This window comes from Ambystoma mexicanum, chromosome 2q (assembly GCF_040938575.1).
Source record: "Ambystoma mexicanum isolate Mex_15411 chromosome 2q, UKY_AmexF1_1, whole genome shotgun sequence".
NCBI lineage: Eukaryota > Metazoa > Chordata > Amphibia > Caudata > Ambystomatidae > Ambystoma > Ambystoma mexicanum.
Genome location: NC_090924.1, coordinates 1,019,918,333 through 1,019,939,602, shown reverse-complemented (window position 1 = coordinate 1,019,939,602; position 21,270 = coordinate 1,019,918,333).

The following is a 21,270-nucleotide window of genomic DNA, read 5'->3' as shown; positions in this document are numbered from 1 at the left end:
GACAGATAGACGCTGACCCATCTACAAAGTACACTTCCCCTTCCTCTAGGGTGTTCTCACTCGCTTTGGGAATGTCGTCTCCTTCCCACTCATATGGGGCACAATCGTGGTTTTGCATATCTTCTACTGTGCATTGTTCAGTAAGAAACATGGCTGGGTTTACAATTTTACAATGCACTACATGGATATTAGGCCTGGAGAGCATTATTTCATATGCTGTGGCTCTTTGTGTAGTGAGAGTGGATTTTACTCGTTCAAGAATGGTAAACAAGGAGTGTTCAACAAATAATGTGCCTGAACATCGCATTACTATTGTCATGCTTTTCTCAACTGCAAAGGAGCCTGCGGCGAGCACTTGTTCGCACATGAAGTGTCCCTGCATTACTGAGTCAAGGGTACTGCTGTAGTAAGCCAATGGCTGTGTCCAAGAGGTGTATTTCTTTGTCAGCACTGTGGTCATGAGTGTCATGAGTGTCCCATTGCAATGTGAAAACAAGTAAAATTCCCGTTCATAGTCGGGGGTCGCTAGAGGAGCTGTAGATGTCAGTTCCTTGAATGTTGGGAAGGCTGTGTGCATATCAGGTGTCCAAGTGATGGCAGTGTTATCCTTTTGGGCTTATTTTAGTGCTTGCAGTAATTGCAGATGGAAAGGAATTTTTGCATTTCCTTTACCCTGTGGGGTTTCGCTGCTGCAAGCACTGTTGCTGCTCTGTCTGGTATCATCCTTTTTACAGTATTTAGATATTAGTTGTCCTAGGTACAACACCTCCATCAGACAGTACTTTTTTCTTCCCTTATCCACCTTATATCCTTTGTGTGCCAGTAAATTCAACAGTATTATTGATTCTTGTCTACATTGTTCCTCACTCTCGCTGCAAACCAGAAGGTCATCTACGTATTGTGTTACTGTGCTCTAGATCTTTGTGCCGTATTCTGTTGAAAATACTCGGGCTCTCACAGTACCCCTGGGGAAATCTACAATGTTCATATTTTTTACCTCCCAGGGTGAATGCAGTTAAATATTGGCACTCGGGATCAACTGGTACCGAGAAAAAGGCATTTTCCAAGTCCACCACAGTGAAGTGCGTCTCTTTCTTTGGAATACTACACAGAATAGAGGCGGGGTTTGAAACGAGTGGGAAATCCTTCTGGGTGACGTAATTAAGTGGGCAGAGGTACTGCACCATCCTCCATGCCCCTCCCTTTGCTTTCTTTATCAGATAAATTGCGGTATTGCAAGGTGAATGTGAAAGTACGATGATATCTTGTTATAAAAGTGCATGTATGGTTTCTTTTATTCCTTCCTCAATCCTCTCTTGACAATGGGTATTGCCTTACCCTTTGCAGGGGTTACTTCCCGCAATAGCTCCACATCATGGGGGTCAGTTGTCCATAGGTTAGATGGCACCTACTGAAAGTCTGTGTCAAAAAATGATGGCGGTGCACTGACGACAGCCATGAGGGGGTTGATCACTCATCTGGTTTGTACCATTATATCACATGGCATGCATATTTCCATTATTATCTCCCAATCACTGTCATCATCAGTGACCAATTCCTCATCTGTCAGATCATGCAGTGCTGGTAATATTTCTGGGGTAGCCATTGGGCGGAAAACAAAGGCAGCGGTACCCTCCATTCTTTTCGTGTTAGCTCAGAAACTGTTCTAGCCAAAACTTGTATCCCGCACACAAACATATCAGCATTCAACGGCAACCCTCGCACTGCTACTTCGTTAGTTATCGTGTTGATCAACAACATTGCTCGGAGGCGGCATATCCCGGGGGTGGAACACACTATACCCCTCTCAGTAAAGGAAATTGTGATATTAAGCTTGCTAAGGAGATCCCTCCTCAATAAATTGACAGGTGAATTTTCATGGAATATTAGGGAAGCCTGCACTGTTTTCCCAAAATCTTTATATATAAGTCTTTAGTGTATGTAACCGTGACCACAGCCCCAGAGAACCCATAGGTTTCCAAATTATTGCCCGACAACAGAATGCCGCCTTCCATTAGGCATGATTTTTCTGCTCCTGAGTCCACCATAAAGATGAACTGTTTGTCTCGTATCTCTGCCCCACCAGTGGTTCCTCATCTGGACGTAAGGTAGTTGATAGGACTGGACACGCAAGTGTCTGTGGGCTGTGGGCTCTCTGTGGGAAGACGTAATCTGGGTGTGCGTTTGTGCCAGAGAGAAGTTCTCTCTGACCAGGGCTGTTCCTCGAAACAGTGCAGGCGCGCCATTGGCAGTGGTAGCAAAAGGGTTACTGTGTGTTTCTCCCAATGAACTTTGGCCTGTTAATCGTGTTTGCGCCCCTTGTAGTGGTGCTCTGGTCCTTTGTGTGAATCTGTTGTCAGGCTGTTCCTCTTGTCCATAACCTCCCATGGGTAACCCATAGGCAATGCCGGGGTGGGGATGGCCATCTTGCGGTCCATTGTCATATCTCTCTGTGTTCTGATAATATGCCACAGGGCAAGTACGACATTCCCTGAGAAAATGACCCCACCTCCCACATGACCAACACACACCCTGTCTTCCTCCTTTAGGCCCTTGTCCTCTGTACCCCCTCGCTGTCCCTGATATGCACCTCTTCCTCTTCTAGGCCTTCCTTGCCACTTGGGCCCTCCATACTGTTCTTCTCCATCCCTTTGCTCGTGTCCATCCACTAGCCATGTGGCTGCCATCCTAGCCTGTAACGCTACCTGCCCCTCTTCTCCCTCCCCTTGTCTGTCTGAGGACAGCACAGGTGTTACTGCCATGACCTTCACCACCTTATTCTGTGTGAGAATGGCCTCGTCTGCCAATCTTTTTTTGTGCAATTTCTTTTTCTCTTTCTTTGATCCTCCTGCAGTGATGTACTATGATGCTTTTGATTTCTGGCCAACCTTTGGCTTCTATCCCAGCAATGTTATCAAGGGCCTTCTGTGCCTCCTTCGGGAGGCCTCTTTTGATAATGAAGTAAAAAGAGGGAGGTGGACTGGTCCCAAGCGGTGCCCGTCTCATCCCTCCACATGTCCTAGACCCGAAGAATGAATAGCACAGGATCCTCCCCATCTCCCATTGTGCATTGCATTACTGGATGTAAATCAGGGGTGCTGGGGAAAGTTCTTTGCAATGCATCCCACACCTGTGCTCTTCCAGTTTTAAAAGATGATCCATCGTGTCTATCATTGCCCAAGGTTACTCCCGGGAACCCCACCTTCACCCATACTCCATCAGCTTGGTCACCTACTGCTGACACTAAAAGGCGTTCGATATCCCCTATGGCTGGAGGGACCCCCGCAGTGTTTTTCTCAAAGGCATATATCCATTTCCCCGTGCCCCCTGAAAGTGGGGGGAGTGCTTTCAGCAGATTGTTTTTATCCATCAACGCCCAGGGCACATACTGAGGTTTTATGAATGAGGGGCATCTGCAAATTAATTTTCCCTTTGCTTTGACTTACCTTAACTCCATTTTTCTCCGCTAACACCATCTTACCCGATCTGTTTCAGAGTCTTCTCTGCCATACTTCCTCTTCCCCTGCCACCTGTGATGTTTGCCATTTCACTTGTGGGCCCCCTCCTACGGCCCCTTCTTCTTACGCTTCAATATCACTCATACACTCTTCTTCTCTATCGGATGCCATGCTATCATATCTTGTACTCACTGGGTAGCCCTCTCGGTCTACTCGTACTGTTTTGATCAGGGTGCTGTCTATCCGGGAAAGGAAGTCCCCAGAATTCCATTAATCCTCAAGTATCACGGAGGAGTTTCTCAATGGGGGTGGCAGTTGCGACTGCCCTCCTCCTGTTGATGATATTTTATTTTCACACAGTGTCCTTAGTCGAGTTAATTCTGCTTGCATACTGTTCACTAGTGCTTCTAGATCCTGTGTGGTGGGCCTTCACGAGGCTCGGGGGTTAACTTGTCAGAAAATATAGGGCCTTGCAATCATAAGGGGGAGTGGGGGCTGTTGCTGAGGCAATTGGTTTACTTGGTTGGGGTAAGAATATTGGGTCGCAGTATCCATCAGCATGTTTTGTCAGTAATGGGTATAATCTTTTTGGTTTCCCTCCTTCCTTGCTCTGTTCCTCCCCCCTCTGCCTCAGTTGTGATCATTTAGTTCCTGCCCTTCTCCTTATCTGTTGTGGTAGGTGCTTTACTCAACCATCCTCCACAGGTCCAGCACCTCTCTTCTATTTTGGAGCTGTTTCCCCTTTTATTTAGCCATTAAATATGTTGCTACAAGGTCCAACACTGTCTTATCAAAAGACCCTTCTTCTCGGCAGATCTGAGATGACCCCTCCCCACTAATCTCTGTTAACCACTGCCCATGGTATTTCTTTATTGTTTCGCTATAAAGGGGGAGGTGTTGACAGATGTGTAAGAGTGGTGTGTCTGCCTCCATGATGTCTCTATGTACGTTCTAATACTGACAGCACTTCAATTTTCGGATATTTTGCTTTATCAAAATTATTTGGGAAAAGAGCAATCATATTAGGTCATGAACCTATTGACAATTTAACAGGACATACCAATAAACTTAACTGACTGCATAAAACATCAAATAACGAATTTCAAAACAGCCCTTCAGACCCTTGGCCTTGCCCTGAAATGTAATTTTTCCCCTTCACTTACACTACTTGCTCACCTCAGTGGGGTCTCTCATGAGCTGTCTCCAAAAAAGATACAGAATACTAAAGAGAAGTCAACACACTATTATTCCGAGCCCACGAAATATATGTGACTCCTACATTTTTTCTCCTACATTTTCCTCTTATTTCCCAGCACTCGTCGAGACAGTACTAATTGGCGCCGCCTCACATCCCCTTTCGGAGCTAGGTTCCCATATTTTCCTCTTATTTCATCACCTTTACCTCATCAATATAAAAAAAAACTAAAGGCCATGGAAAAAGAAGCACTCCGTTTTAGACATTCACTCTATTCATTCATACTCATTTCATCCCCTTGCCGTTTCCCCTCATTAGCTCTATTCCATACCCATCCCACTTGAATTCTTCTTGCAATCAATACTCAAGTGTCCGCGTTGTTCTGAAAGCATCCGTTCGTGGTCTATCCATAATCGGGGTGCCTCCCCCAACCAAGCCATGCCCGGCTCTGGAGAACAGTTGGGTATTCACACAGCCAAGACCTGCGGAACCTGCCCAGGAGCGTATGCGTTTTAATACTGATCAGCCATAGGTGTGGGTGGTCTTGATGGGGGCGCCCCGGATCTCTCTGCCGTATGGTGACATCTTGGAGCAATTCGATCATGTCAAAGGGGTCACCAAATGAATGGGCTCATCCCTCAACATGGGTCCAAACTTCAGAATAAATGGACACACCCCAGTAGGGAATGAGACCTGGAGATAGAATGCAAGTTGAACAAAGTTTTATATCAGGGAAAAGATGCATGCTGCAGACTCTGCTGCCCAAGAAAGCTCTGCCAAACAATACGAAAAGAGCACATTATGAGAACAATTTTAGTTATCAGTGACAAACAATGTAGGTGATGAATACTAAAAGGTCATTTGTTCACTATGCGGTTAAATTATAGTTACATTATAGTCCATACTGGGCTGATGCAGCTTGATTGGTTGGTGCTGGGCTGGTGTTTCTTGCAGCACGTGGGTCAGCTGGGCTCATCTGATAGGGGTGAAGTTCAGAAGCGTCGGACATAGATCAGCTAACTAATCTCCATATTCTGACAACACAGAAAAAGGCTAGAAACAACTAATCAACATTAGATTCTGACATTTAGTGGAGGTGCTATAAAGTTAAACTGACAACTATATATCCAGTGTGTACTTTGCCCCCACTGAACAATAAAGTATAGTGCCATAATCCCAGTGCCCACCATGAAAGAGTTTGATATGCGGGGTGCCTCATGATACAGAGTGATAGGTGCTATCTCTTTCATGGATATATGGTACAAGGGGACTTAAGGCTGTGGTGGGTGCATGATCTGTTCATTCCAGGGGGTTAGATGTGTATCAGCATCAAAGGGACGGAGTGGTCTGGGTTTTTGAGCAGTGGGTGCACTCAGAGGAAGGGAAGGAATACTGTATCTGTTTGCAACAATTCGTGCCTGGGCTTTCGTGAGAAAGGAGCTAGTGCGGATAAGACAGAGGAGGAGATGGTGGAGGCGGCTGGGTTGTCTGTGTGCGGCCATTGACAGTGGGAGAGATGGCTTTTTAGAAATCATTGTGCGACCTAGTAAAACGATGGAGTCTGGGGCAGTACAAAATGGACTCTTTATGTGTCATTCAATGGCTCCTGTCCTCTGTCTTCAGTAGGGCAGGACATGGGGACGTCTCCCACGATTGAATGAGCATATGATTCTTTCCATAAAGAATGTACATGGGTTTCGAAAGAACCCCTCCTCCCTTGCACCAGATTGAAAATATTGTACTTCTATGGGGCATGCTGCAACCATTGCCTATATGTACGTATGATTAGGTTCCTCTGCTAACAACACTAGAATATAATGATTTGTTTACATGAGTAAATTCTTTAATACATTAAGTAGTTCATGATTGGTCTCCCAATCACCCCTAACATCTTGATTCCAACATTATAAACTCAACCCCTTGTAGGCACTGTTTATTAAAATAAATGTATTATGTTATGTCATCAGTGATATCATCAATGACATTAGTGATGTCATCTTTCATGTCCTGGGTGTAAGTCTTAGCAGTGCACAGTAGTGGCGTGAGTTACGGTTGCTTAGCTTACCATAACTGGCGAATATCTGAGTTTTTACTTGTAAACATAACATCCCTATAACACTGTTTTTCAGTGAATTACATAGGGTTTATTAGTGCAACTTAACCATAACATCCCTTTATTAAAGTTATTTCGGATGAATTTCATAGGTTTTTATTAATGCAAATTAACCATAATGCCCCTTTAACAAAGTTTTTCAGTGAATTTCATGGGTTTTTAGCAGTGCATGGTAATTTCCTGCAACTTACTAAAATCATACTTACCCCAATATAGCAACCTCTTTGTCTAATTAATAAAGGTTCACCTTGAAACTCTGGCATTCCCCACCTTCTAGCACGATTTTTAACACTTCTATACAGTTTTTGAAAATGTTTCTACTGTTTTTTTTGACAGCCTAGTAAAATGATGCGCGGCGTCCCACTGTAAGAAGGAAAATCCTATTCTAAGATGGCCACCATGGAAAGGGAAGGCAGGGCTCCGTATGGAGCCCCTCTTCCATTTTCATGGAAGCCCATGGGAGGCGAAGAGGAGGAGTGAATGCAGTGGTGGCACTGAGGGGTGTAAAAAAAAGAAATGGGACAGTTGTGGGGGAGATGGCAGCGGGGAGAGCAAGACGTCAGGCGGCTTGGAACGCGGGCTTGTACTAGCGTTTCAAGCCCACGTTCCTAGCCATCTGATTGGCTGGCTCCCCCGTCCAATGTGCTAATGGACAATTGTATACTACAGAAAAATATAAAAGGACAGAAATAATTTTCTGTCCCAAATACCTTTCTCCAGCATACACCATAATCAATGGACCTTTATAACTATCCAGTCTTCACATTCCCTTTTCCAGGCCATAGATCATTAAAAGACCAGCATGGCACATGCACACCATTGCACAGGACAGCCCTTCTACCCTTTTTAATTTGATACTTGTAACACTCCCTCAATGCCTGCTTTCAAACAGTCATACATCCATCCACCAATCACTTCCAAAATCTGTACATATAACCCTATGACCATATTAAGCCTCCACACGCCAACTGCCACTTAACAATCTTCTACAAATATTTTTCATCTTTATTTTGGATGCCAAGGTTGGATGCCACTGGCTAACTACTGGAGGAGAGGAGTCCCAATGGTGGGAAGCATCTTAAGCGTAACATCCCTTTAACAACATTTTAATAGGTTTTTATAAGTGAAAATGTTTCATGGTGTTACATCACTGTATACAAGTTATTAATAATTCCTCTTTTCATATATATGAAAGAACTATAAACATCTTTTAAGAAACATATTTTTTGCAACAAATACTTATGTCTATCGTTATGAGCACCGCCTGCTGGGGATGGAAATCTATTCTCCCGTCTGGGCCTACTCACTCTGCTGGGCACACTCTTGATGCTCTGATCTCTTCTGACCTTCCCCTCTCCGTCCCTCTCTCCACTCCTCTCTCCTGGAGTGATCACTTTCTCCTATCCTCCCACCTCACCCTCCCTACCCCACAGGCAAAGCCACCCTCTTCACTGCCACCCACCTTCTCGGTCATCCGACCCATGAAGCGTGTGTCAGTTGAGGCTTTCGCTGCTACCTTCTCGCCCCCCCTGCCCCTTCGGCTGACTCCCACCCTGACACAGCCCTCTCCATGCTCCACTCTGCTATATCTGTTACTCTTGATATCCTTGCCCCCGTCATGAGAATCCGCCTGAAGCCCAAAGCCAAATGTAACTCCTGGTATGACTCGGATCTCGTCACCCTAAAACGCAAGTGCAGGGTTGCCGAGAGGAAATGGCGTGCATCATGTTCATCCTCTGACAAACTGGCCTGCCGCCTGCTCCAAAGGCAGTACCGGCTCTCCGTTCTCACCAAGAAGAGAGCCCTTATCCAAGCCCGCATCTCTGCGGCATCAAACAACTCCACCGAACTCTTTAAAATCTGCAAGGAGCTGGCCAACCCTGTTGCAGTCTCTACCTCTCCTGTCCCCTCCCAGGCCCTCTGCACTGCACTGGCCTCTCACTTCATCTCAAAAACTCAGGACATCCTGTCCTCGCTCTCCTCCTTTCACCTCCCTCCCTCCCTTCCCGGCTTTTCCTCTGGCCCTTCTGCAGTCACCCCCGCCTCCCTCTTTCTCTGCCTTTCCACCTTTCTCTGCTGACGAGGTTTCCAGACAAGTCCGATCAATGAAAGTCTCGTCTAAACAGGTTCACCCTTGTTCCTCCAAAACTATCAAGGACCACATCGACTCCCTGGCTCCTGCCCTGGCTGACTTTTGCAACCACTCCTTCGCCTCTGGAGTCTTCCCTTCCCCCCTCAAGCACTCCCTTGTGCACCCTCTTCTCAAGAAACCCTCTTCCGACCCCTCCTGCCCGGCTAACTATCGCCCTATCTCCATCACTCCCTTCCTGGGCAAGCTCCTGGAGAAACTGGCCATCTCCCAGCTTAACCTCCATGCTGAATCTGTTGGTAGTCTTCATGACCATCAATCTGGCTTCAGAGCTGCCAGAAGCACGGAAACTGCTCTCCTGAACATCCGTGAAGACCTGCTCTTGAACCTCGACTCCAACACTCCGTGTGTTCTCATTCTGCTCAATCTCTCCTCTGCCTTTGACACTGTCAACCATGCCATCCTGCTCAACCGTCTCCGGGAAAACCTGGGTATCACTGGTCAGGCTCTGGCGTGGCTGACCTCTTTCCTTTCAAATCGACCCTCCCAGGTCCAACTGGGGTCCTTCCTCTCCGACATCTTTTTCTCCACCTGTGGTGTCCCCCAGGGATCTAATCTCTCTCCCTGGCTGTTCAACCAGTATCTGGCACTCCTTGCCCACCGCATCGCCGCTCTCTGCCCTAATTTCCAGTGCTATGCGGACGATACCCAGCTCATTTTCAGGCTACCCTCAGCCTCCCCCTCTCCTTCCCTCATCTCTGACTGTCTGTCTGCTATCCAAGAATGGTGTGCCGCCAATGACCTCTGCCTTAATGCCAGTAAGACTGAGATTCTACTCATCGGTACTCCCACTCCCTCCTTCCCTGCAGCTCTCTGGCCTGCCTCCCTTGGCCCCCTCCCTGCTCCTACCTGCAAGGCAAAAAACCTTGGGGTCATCTTCGACTCCACACTCTCCTTCTCTCCTCATATTTCTGACGTCGCCAAGAGGTCACACTACCAGCTGCACCTCCTCAAAGGTATTCTTCCCTTCCTCTCCTTCCCCCAGAAGCTCACTGTCTCCCGAGCCCTGGTTCTCTCGAAGCTGGATTACTGTAACAGCCTCTATCTTAATCTGCCTGCCTCCACTCTCCGCGACTGCAACTCATCCAGAACAGAACTGCGAAACTTGTCCTTGGCCTCAAGCCCAGGGATCGTATCTCTCCAGGACTGAAATCTCTACACTGGCTCCCAGTGGCTGCGAGGATAAAGTTCAAAACCCTCTGCATTGTCCACAAGGCCTTCTGGGGCCTGGGTCCTAAATACCTTCAACTCTCTCTTCCCAAATATCTTCCTTCCCGAGCCCTTCGCTCATCCGCCTCCAACTCCCTCAGGGTCAGCCGCTTCTCGAAGCAACGAGCTGGGGGTAGATCTCTCTCCGCGGCAGGGGCCTCCCTCTGGAACAGCCTTCCTGCCTCCCTGAAACTCGAGGAGAACCATCTCCGGTTCCGGAAGCACCTCAAAACCTTCCTCTTTGCTTCTGCTTTCTCTCTCCCCTGCTAAACAGCTAATATTCTTCACTGAAACTGCACTGATCCTGCAACTGGACCTCTCTAAACGGCCTCGGCCCTGGGCCCAGCCACTCTCCACTTGCACTGATGCCCTGGAACCCATCTGCACTGCGGGACTGTCTCTGTATCCCTACAGCCCCCCCCTTCCCCAGCACTTGTTCTGCACTTACCTTGCACTTGCCACCAGCTGGCCCTATTTATTTATTACTTTACGCCACTACCTTGTACTGCACTTCCTCCCCTCCCCTTCCCCTTGCACTTTTCCCCCTCCCCCACCCCTGCACTTGCGCGATCTGAATGACACCTGGCCTAGTAGGATCGTTGTCTGTCTCCCCTTGTTCCTCCCCTCCCTGCCTCGTTGCGCCTTGAAACACCTGTGTATAGGCGCGTTACAAATACCATATCATATCATATCATATCAAAAGATATAAAAGGAACACTGAAACCCAGGTAGAGACATTCACTTTCCACTTTCTTGCAGACAATATCCAGAAGGACCATCTACAGGACTTAGAATCCCGACTTCAGAACTTGTAGCATGAGGCCTGAACCACCAGCTGAATCCTTTTTCAGCAAGCCTCAAAATCTTTTGCAAATTATTCAAAACAGCCGGGCTGAGCTGTTTGATTGTGGCTAGAACCCTGTGCCAGTACCCAGAAAGCAGTGCTGTATCCAGAATCCACTTGATCCAGACCAGCAGAACCAGAGATCCAGACCGCCGTGCAGTGCCGAGTGCCAGACCAGACCAGCAGAGCAGAGCTGACCCAGAGAGCTGTGACTTCAGAACCACCCGCCGGAGTCCAGTCCAAACCTGACCCGACTTTGACGGCCTATTTTAAATTTATAGTGTGAGTACTCAGCCAGAACTGTGCAAAACCAATCTCTTAGTTTAAAACAATCTTATTCAACCCATTTCCACCTATCTAGAACTGCGTCATAGAATTGTGTGTTCATCCTGTTGATCCAAAACCTTCCACAGCGCATCTGTCATTCTGAAACGTTAATTTTACTTCTGAAAAGCTATCTCCACAAACTCGTCCGTATCTTTTGAACCACGTGTGCTAGGAACGAGATTTCATTTTAAAGCTAAGAATCTAAGCTTTCCACTCCTTATAGTTTTTCCGTAATCGCGCTCGACGCATTCGGAAAAAGTGCCGCGAATTGAAAACTAGCTCAAACTTCTTCACCTGTAAAAAAATTGCTTTCTTTTGCTTTGCATTGCTGAAATCCGTTTTCAACCTAATAATCCCTCAGGAATCACTGATCGGGTTGACCTGTCCCAATCTTAAGTAGCTATCACCTACCATGAACCTCGTACAGGGAATTAAAATCATTTTTAGGATATTTTTCCCTTCTTTGCATACCGCATTTAAAAGTACTTTTGCCTGTGTTTAAAACCATCCATGTTTCTCTAAGCTTGCTAGGGGGGAACTGAAATTCATATTGTATTGTGATTGTATTCCTGAAAACTGTGTGCTTTACCTCCCTCTCCTTACATAGGGGGGGAGTGAATTGCCACAAGGGGAAAAGTGAACATATTATCTCTTGTGAAACCCTATCATTTTATTTCTGTACTCCATTTTTATTCATCATTGCGTTTCCTTGAAATCATAAAAGTATTCTCAGCTACCTTATCCTCCCTATACTAACTCCTAAGTAATTAAATCAGTGTGCTAGTGTAACATCATCCATTGTTGATCACTGTCATATGCCTAAGTGTGCTATCAAATATTAATTTATTCATAAAAGTGTGATATATATATATATTGTTTACTTTCCCAATAAACCTTTTAAATTGCAAAGCAAACCTACTTCTTGGCTCAGTGAGGTCAGGGGGATTCAAAGAGAGAGGCGTTATATAAGGGTTTATCATCCAAATTATAACTTGTCATAAAAATATATAAATAAGGGCTTCCCTTGGGCACTCCAGACGAGGCACTGACTTAGCGGGATTGCTGAATTGAATTCATTTCACAATGCCCCAATAAGCAAATTACAGTGCACATTTCTCCTTGCTGACGACTAGACCCATTGCCCAGACACCAATGTTATATCACTTTCTTTTGAACCTACATTATTACACTTTTCAAAAAATAAAACAAGGACACATTTGCAAAACCATGCTTTCAGGTCCTTGCCAATGCTGCTTGCACGAGTTTGCTGGAAATCCACCCATGTTTTATTTTTTTTTTAAAGTGTCAAAATGTACATACATACAATAGTCACATAACTTAGCCCTCACTTGACAAAATACATTCAGACTTTGCACAAACATTCAATGTTTGGTCTATAAACTTACTGAAACTGTTCTGCAAATTCGTCCAACAGCAACAAAGTTATAAGCAATCTAAAAATGTTGACAACCCCCTCTAATTTTGCTCATTCTTGACAAAATCCCACCCAACTTTGCAAAAGAATTCATAGCTCGGTCTAAAATCTTTTTTGCAATTTTTTGTCCAGATTCATCAAATGGCACCACATTTATAAGCCTTTAAATTATGCTGGGACCCCCCCTCCTCTAATTGTGTTTCCTCTTGGCAACATAGGACCACACTTTGGAGAACCATTCAAAGACAGGTCTATAATGAAATTCCAGAATTTCATGCAGTTTCATTGAGTGGCTCCAAAGTTATATGCCATACAGAAACTGCTTTTCACCAACCCGGTAATGCACAAATAGGCGTAGATGCCCCCCAACATCCGAGGTGTTTGCAAACATCACAGGACTGCCGTGGACATCAGGACTGTTCGTGGACGTCGGAGTTGAAAAAGCACCCTTTCTTGGGCTTTTTAAGGCCGTATCCCATCCCATCCTCATCACCACTCACCTCCCCAGATATTTTTTCATAGGTTTGACAAGTGGAATGTTGTGTTTTTTAATATATGTTTTAACTGTGCTGTCCGCAGACAACGGCTGCTGTCCGTGAATCGAACATGGTGGGCGTTTCCAAAAATCTGACGCATCTCATGTTTTTTATTGACCAATCAGTGAGGGCATCTGATGTCTGCAGAGATCACGTCGCCCTCTAGGCCAATCAGATGCCTGTCAGTGGACCGAACAGGGAAATGAGTCAGCGGACCATACCCAGATATCACACATTTTTATGTACCTAGTTTATGGCTTTTAAAAAAAAACTGCAGATGGATTTACACCAAATTTACAAGAGCATGATTTCGAGACCAGGCCGCCTCTTCTGCCGCACATTTGGTGAAAATCTGTCAAGCAGTTTGTGCTGTAGTTGTGAGCACATTTTTTTTCTATAGCGTCTAAGGGAAACATCACACATTTTGGGACCCCCCTATAACTTTGCCCCGCCTGCACAAAACCTCACCAAACTTTGCAGGAACAATCTGATGGGGCCATCCATATACTTCTTTTGCAGAGTTTCATGAGAATTCGTCCGGGGATGGGGGGCAAAGTTATAAGTCATCCAAAAAGTGCTCTTCCTGTGGATTGAGCAACTTAACCATAACTACAGGGCCGCTACCGCAGGCCCTGTAAAATATATTATAGGGCGGCCAGGTGCTATGTTCTCCGCTCCACTCTGCTGTCTGCTCTCTGCTCCACTGCCTCAATGAGTTAGAGGGAAGAACCCTAAGCAGGGCAGAGCTGCCTGTACTACAGCACTCAGTGCTGGGAGAGCCTGGAGACAAACTTCCTCTGTCCTCAGTGCAGAGGAACTTTCCAGAACAAAACCGTCTGACCCATATGGCAACTGGCAAACGTGGTGGAAATAGCCAAATAGCTTCCTTTATCCAGAGTGACCACCCAGGAAGAGAATCTGTGCAGAGTATAGTACATTAATCGTTGCAAGTGTGGTGAATATTAAGATAGTGAATTCCCGAGGCATTCCTGGTGTACAGTCGATTTGGCTAACTAACTCACAAGAATCATGTCTAAAGGAAAGGCGCTAAGCCATTTAAATGGTGGCATAGCAAAGAAAGGCTCCCCGAAGTTTGTGGAACAAATTGACGAGGCCAACATCATGATCAATGAGATTTCTGGGTTATTATATGATATTGAGCCTACTAGTGGTTACTGTTAAATCACACTATTTTCGGATCAAGGAGCAACACACTAAGAAGGGGACATTTTTAATGTTGCCTTGTCCTTTGGCAGTTTGTTCGGGGAGCAGCCCATTTCTTTCTCTCCCTAGTTTTCTGCCTTTTTTTGCAGGCAGAAGAGTTTAAGCCTGGTAAATATCAAATTTCTAATTTCTTTGACCCATTTACTTCCCTTTCCCCTGGGAATTTCAAATTGGTGTTTCCATTGTGGTTTTAGAGGCAAGTCCTGGCATTGTGCGCATAAGCCCAGCTGTTCTCAGGGAGGCTGTTTGCTGCCGTAGCTGTTCGATGCGAGGAGCTGGACGAGGAAACACTTCGAGTTCGGACAGCCAGGGAGGAAGACTATTGCCGACTGCATTTAAATTTCAAGGGAGAACCTCTGCAGATCCTTTGTCAAATCCTGCTAACTCATGCAGCCAAAGGTGTGCAAGCCGTCTGGAGGCCGCAGGCAATGAGAGGCACAGCCTGGAGTGGAGTGCCTTTGCAGGTCCCAATGCATGAGTGAGTCCTTGAACTTGTTGTCCTGCACCGCACATGTGAACTGTGTATGTGCCTCTTCTTGACTCCGTCCGTGTTTTCATGTCTGTGAGAAGGAATACTAGCAATCGGCAACGGACATATTTAATTTCGAGGAGCTGCTTATCTTACCTAAATTGGGGAGTGATGAAGAGCCCCTTAAATATTTTGTTTTCCTTGGAAGCCCGAGAATGATGGGAAGGATTGTTTAACTTTTAAACGTGGCACTGTGCATTTTTCTGCTTATTTGTTACACACAGCTGTTTTTTTCGGACATATAGTTGGCTGGAAAGAGTACAAGACAGGTTTCGCCAATTGTCATCAGGGCAGAAAAAAAGCTTTTATGTTCGAGCTAGGAGGAGGAGACGGAATAAGGTGTTGTGTTGAGGCGGACACCGGTGCCTCCAGTGGCCCACACACACTCCCAGCATGCATGCACACACACAGAGGGAAGGAGACACGGGACACGCTGTTGCTGCTTGCGCGTCCCGGCGGCAACTGCTGTGGTACGCAGTTTATTTCAACCTGCGCATGCGTGGGCCCAAAACGAGGCTCGCGCATGCGCGCACAAACTAACTGGGACGTCACATTCCTTTTTTTCTTTAACAACAAACAGTATAACACTAGGGGTGCGCGGGCTCCCCTGAACATGTAAACATGAACACGTTGTCTCACCAAACTGGAGCGGCCTCTCTTGCTATGGGCTCAGTCCCCTGAGTCCAGGACATAGTCCTTGAGACGAACCGGTGGCTTGCGATCCCGGGGGACGGGATACCGGGGGAAGACCGTCAGCAGGGGGCGGTCACATTCTCCAGTGGGAGTGCTCTCGCTCGATGGCACGTCCTCGTGTGCTCAGGGGCTCCTTTCCGGACCTAAAGTCTCACCCGGGGTCTGGGCTTCATCCGGCATGTCCACTTTCTTGAAGAAAGACCGGTTGCGGGTGACGGTGCCCCGCTCACACGCTGCCGTCACCATTGTCCCTTTTACATGCGTTACCTTCCAGGGGCGAGGTTCAAAAGGTAGAGCCAATTTGCCTTCCGGGTGCCGATTCCGAACCAGCACCGAATCTCCAACTCGCATTTCCGTTTCTCGCAAACCCCTCCTCTCGCTTTCCTTCTGGTTGCGCAACTCCCGTTCCTCCTGAACTTTCACGTCATCAATGACCCCGGGCCCTCGGCCCTCCACTTCCGGCAACATTCCCCTCGGGCACCGCCCAAACAGTGCCTGTGCGGGAGCAACCCCCATGGACTGGTGGGGCGTTGCTCGATATTCTCTCAGAAATTCCACGAACTTCGTCCGCTAGGTTTTCACCCCCACTGGCTGAAATCCTCAGTACCTTGTTGAACGTCCGCATCATTCTTTCGGCCTCTCCATTAGCTCGTGACCATAGTGGAGACACCCGGCGGTGATGTATCCCCCTTTCTGGGAGGAATTGGGCAAACTGGCTGCCAGTGAATGGGGGTCCTTTGTCAGAACACAGTATGTCCGGGAAGCCATGCGTCGCAAACATTTTGTCCAACGCTCTGGTGGTGAACTCCGTGGCCGTCGACTCCACCACCTCGACCTCAGGGTACCTCGACCACTGGTCGACGGCCACCAGAAATTACATGCCTCGACCCGTCGAGCCAAAGTCCACGTGCACCGTCCCCCATGGCTTCGTGCTGAGCTCCATGGAGCATATTGGCGGGGCCTTGTCTCCTGGGGTTGCCGCTTGGCAGGACAGGCATCTTCTCACTAAATTTTCAACCTCGCCCTCCAACTCTGGAAACCAGACCTTGGGCCTCAACCTCGCCTTGGTTTTGACGACCCCTTGATGACCAATGTGCGCCAGTTCCAACACCCTTTTCCTTAGCGCCTGTGGTATGACAATTTGTTGCCCTCTGAGGAGGAGTCCATCATCAGAGACGGATAGCTCGTCTCTAACTCACCAGAGCGCTTGCAGGTCCCTCCGTGCCTCCTCTTGGCGCCGTGAGTTATTGCGCAGCACTTCCCTCCAATCTCCGCTCCTCACCGCGGCTTTGATAATGCCGAAGACCTCATCGTTGGAGGATTCCGTCGCTATGGCCAGTCTCGAGAAAGCCATTGGCAGTGCCCCTTCCACCACCTGACAGAGCAAGCCTTGGCAATCCTCTTCACCGCTCTCTGCTTCCGTACTCTCTTTGTTGGGATGGCGCGACAGATAGTCCGCCGGGTTGTTGGTTCCCGGTCTGTATATTAGCCGCACCCCGTATTCCATGAGGGCCAACATCCACCTCTCAATTCTTGGTGGTGGTTTTGACGAAACTCCCGCCAATATGGGCAATAGCGGTTTGTGGTCTGTCACCACCACGACAGGCTTGCCCAAGATGTAGAGGCGGAAGTGGCGACAGCCCCACAGGATGGCTAGGGCCTCCCTCTCAATTTGCGAGTACCTCATCTCGGTACTGGAAAGGGCTTTACTCGCGTATGCAATTGGTCGCATGTCCCCCCTTTCGTCCGGCTGTAGCAACACCGCCCCCACTCCTACAGGGCTGGCATCCACTACAATCTCGGACTCCACCGATGGATTGAAGTACGCCATCGTGTCTTCATCGGACAGGGCATTTTTGAGAGCTTGAAATGCCTCCTGTTCTCGAGCTTCCCACTTCCATGCCGCATCATTTCGCGTCAGTGCCCTGAGCGGTTCCGCCAGCGAGGCCAAACTCTTAATGAAGCGCCCGCAGTACGTCACCATACCCAGGAAACTCCTTACCTCCGTGGGAGGCTGTGGTGCGGTGGCTTCCCGAATGTCTCTGATCTTTGCCGGGTCAGGCGACACGCCGGCAGCGTGGAAGATGAATCCGAAAAATCCAATTCGGTCTTTAAAGAATTTGCACTTTTGACGGTGTAGAGTGAGACCTAGATCGTGCAGTCTCTTTAGTGTGTCCTCGAGTCTTTTCATGTGTTCAGCTTCAGAGTTGGCGAACACCAAAATATCATCACTCATATTCAACACACCTTTTAGGCCTGCCAAAGCTCCCCGAATGGTGTTTTGGAACACCTCGGCAGACGACGAAATGCCAAAACTCAGGTGTTTGAACTGGTAGAGACCCTCGTGCGTCGTAAATGTGGTGATGAATCTCGAGTCTGGGTGTAGCTCAAGCTGGTGATAGCCAGCCCGCAGATCCAATTTAGAGAACACTTTCGCCCCCTGTAGCTCCCCTACAATGTCATCCAGGGTGGGCGTCAAGTGTCTTTCCCTTTTGATTGCGGCATTAGGGAGGCGCATATCTACGCAGATTCTCACCGCGCCAGGCTGTTTCGGCTTGGGCGCAACCACTATTGGTGACACCCAGGGCGTAGGCCCCTCCACCCTCTCAATGATGTCCATGTTGACAAGCGACCGCAGCTCCTCCTCCACCTTCTCCCTTAGATGGAAAGGGATCCGCCTATGCTTCAGGGCTGTTGGCCTAATTGAATCGTCAATGTGCAGACACACAGGGGGCGCCTTCAACTTTCCGACCCCTTCGAAAATGCCCCCAAACTTGACAAGCAGTGATTCAATGTCCGTCAAATAAACCTCATATGCGAAATGAACCAGGTTCAGTGCTTCAGATGCTGCACAGCTGATTAATGAATGGGGACTCACATCCATGACAAAAAATCTTGCCTTAATCGTTTTTTCTCCCTTGGATACCGGAGTTATGAACACGCCCTTGATTGGCAGCGGAGTTTCCCCGCCGAACGTGAATATTTTCGCCGCTGATCTGTCCAGTGCGGGAGGGCCTGGAATTTTCTGATAGTGCTCTTCTGCCAGTACACAGACCGAGGCTCCGGTGTCAATTAGCACTTGTGTCGGCACTCCTTGTATGTCCACTACACACTTGGGCTGTCTCTTTCTCTTGATTCCAGAGGCAATGTTTGAAATGAAGAACACTTTGTCCTCCTCTTCCTCTTCCTCCTCGGCCAACTGTAGTCTTTGCATTTCCTGCTCCAGGGCCGCGATGCTCCGTTGTCGTCTTGACCCACTCCCCCGAACTCTAGCCGGGCCTCTCTGCACAGGGACAGGAGCAGGGGCACAACACATTCTCGCATAGTGTCCCGGTCCATTGCACCTGCCACACGATCTTCATTTTGCTGGACACTCCTCCGAATGAGGCAAATCATACCCACAGTCTTGGCAAATCACGTTAGACCCATGTGGTGTTTGAGTCCCTTCCCTTCTCTGACCCCACTTGTCTTTCGATCCAGCCCGCTTGCTGATGGCAAACGCATCCTCATATGCGCCCGGTCGCACTGCGGCGTCCATCCTGGCACCTCTCGCTTCCGCCAGCTCATAGGTTCTGCCACTGTCTAGTATTTGTTGTAGAGTCCACCCTGGCTCTCTCAGTATTTGTCTCCGTAGTTTCCCGGATCGACACCCTCGGATGACCTGATTACGTATCATCAAATCCTCATTGTCCCATCGACACGTGGTGGCCATCAGCCGCAATCTAGCACAAAATCGATCCAGGGATTCCTCTTCCTTCTGTTTTTCCCTGCAGAACAGGAATCTTTTGAAATCAACATTGGAAAGTGGTATGAAGTGATTCTCCAATGCAGCCTTGACGGCATCATATGTGGTTACTTGCAGGTTAAGAGATTCATAGATGCGAATTACGTCCAGACCTGCGGAATACAACAGGGTCGCCCTTTTTGCATCATCATCAGTTATCCCCGTTGCCGTGAAATACATATCAAGTTTCTTGATCCATAGCAACCACTTTGGACCTAATTTTGACGGGGGACCTGATACATCAAATTCTTGCATTGGTAGCAACGACCCCTGTTGTGCTCTCGTTGCTACTGCCGCAGTTCCTCCTTCGTCATCGCTTTCTGCCATGGTCACAGGTCGCACAGGCACCTCTTAATGCCTCAGAGGCCGCAAACCAGACTGGGGTTGATTTCACACGTACCTCAGATTGCTGCTTGCTAATCCACCACCTTGTTGTGTCTTACAGCACTCCTTAACAGGGTGTCTGTGTTGAGAAAAGTCGTCCTCAGGGCTCTAGGGCGACCAAAAGTTCCAAAAATTGCTTGGTTGAACTTAAACAGCAGCGCACGAGCACCCTTTCAGGCCGCTACTGCTGTGTGCTTGTCTTTCGACATTACCGGAATGTTTGCGCCGGGTCTGTGCTTCCATCCGACGTAGCGTCGCTGAATTTTCACTGCCGTGTATATGAGGCGAGCGCTACGGCGGTATCCCGCCTCGTCGCCAGTTGTTGTGTTGAGGCAGACACCCGTGCCTCTAGTGGCCCACACACACTCCCAGCATGCATGCACACACACACAGGGAAGGAGACACGGGACACGCTGTTGCTGCTTACGCGTCCCGGCGGCAACTGCCGTGGTACGCAGTTTATTTCAACCTGCGCATGCACGGGCCCAAAACGAGGCTCGCGCATGCACGCACAAACTAACTGGGACGTCACATAAGGCAGCCCTCTTAGCTGTTGGGCGTGCCTCGCTCCGTCCTTTGTTTTGTTTCTGCTCCTTGCCTCTGTTGCTGATTTCGAACTGTGCCCTGATTTTGTTCAAAATGGGCTCCCGTCTTTCTTGTTGTTTTCGCTCCTTCTATTCTGTACCCCTGAGTGCCTGTTTGAAAAGAAGGTGGATTTGCGTGTTGAACATACCCGCCTAGGCTGGCGTAGTTTCAATTGCTGGCCAGCGGTCCCCTAGGGTTCTTGGGGGGTGTGAAAGACATTTTATTATTTGTTTTTATTTTCAGAGATTAACCAGGATTTAATTGGGTTTTGTAAGTACATTTTAATTAACCTTTATACAATTTATTGAATATTTATTGCCCTGCAGATTTTATATATTAGTATATTAATCGTTGCAAGTGTGGTGAATATTAAGATAGTGAATTCCTGAGGCATTCCTGGTGTACAGTCGATGTGGCTTACTAAATCATGTCTAAAGGAAAGGCACTAAGCCCTTTAAATGGTGGCAACGCAAGGAAACGCTCCTCAAAGTTTGTGGAGCATGCAGACGACGCCAATGCCATGATCAGTGAGATTGCTGAGTTATTATATGATATTGACCCTACTAGGGGTAAGAGAGTGATTTCTAACTGGAGTGTGCCAATTGGAGGTTAAACTTTTGTCATGGTAAATAAGGAGGTGGCAACCACGGTTTGCCTGGAGAGGTTGGACTCCAGGAACAAGCCCAGCATTGAAGAGATGCAAACATTCACTAATGAAAGTATGGGTACCTGCAAGGCAAACTTAGCTGCCCTCGTGGATGTGGGGAAAATACATATGGGCCACCAGGTTCAAAATCACCCAAAT